This window comes from Penaeus monodon, chromosome 22, assembly GCF_015228065.2.
Source record: "Penaeus monodon isolate SGIC_2016 chromosome 22, NSTDA_Pmon_1, whole genome shotgun sequence".
Classification (NCBI taxonomy): Eukaryota; Metazoa; Arthropoda; class Malacostraca; order Decapoda; family Penaeidae; genus Penaeus; species Penaeus monodon.
In genome coordinates this window covers 9,522,030-9,522,738 of record NC_051407.1, presented here as the reverse complement: position 1 = coordinate 9,522,738, position 709 = coordinate 9,522,030, and positions in this window count along the sequence as shown.

The following is a 709-nucleotide window of genomic DNA, read 5'->3' as shown; positions in this document are numbered from 1 at the left end:
TTACGTGTATAGTACGAATTAGAGATGAATATCGTATAGATGAAATGTTACATATTAAAAAATAATCCGATTTTTCTTTTAATTTCGTTATCATTCATCGCTGTTTTACTTTCCACTTTCCACAGCCAAATGCATATACCCTCCTGTCTCTTCTTTTCATTTCTCTCTCAAAAGTAGGATTACTCAATAGAAAGCAGATTGGACAAATGAAAAATCAGAGAGAATGTCAGGGGATTCGCAAAAGAATTATTTTCATAACCGTAACCAACTGGATATTTTTTGCTGACTATCGGTAAGAGGCAATCTTACGAGTAAATGATTGGTTGACATTATTTTTCATGGTACTGGGGAAATGAGTTAAAAATCAATTATCAATAACTATTAGGTAATGGGTTTCCTTCAGCCGTCTTCATAATTGCATATAACTGCCAATTTCTTCCTATGAAATGCTCTTATGAGAGAGAGAGAGAATATAAACAGCATTGCCTAAAGAGGTTGTTGAATTATTTCCGATATTCTACCAGAAAATACGTATAAGTAATATATTTTTCCCCCTTTTTTGCACCCCCTCCTCCGCCAGTATCTGTTCAGCGTCACACAAAGACGAGGGTAGAAAAAAAACTCAGTGAATATTTACTTGTTAATCCCGATTCATCCGTATTCAGCAACTATTTACACAAAAAAAACACACGAGCTGAGACGTAATCGT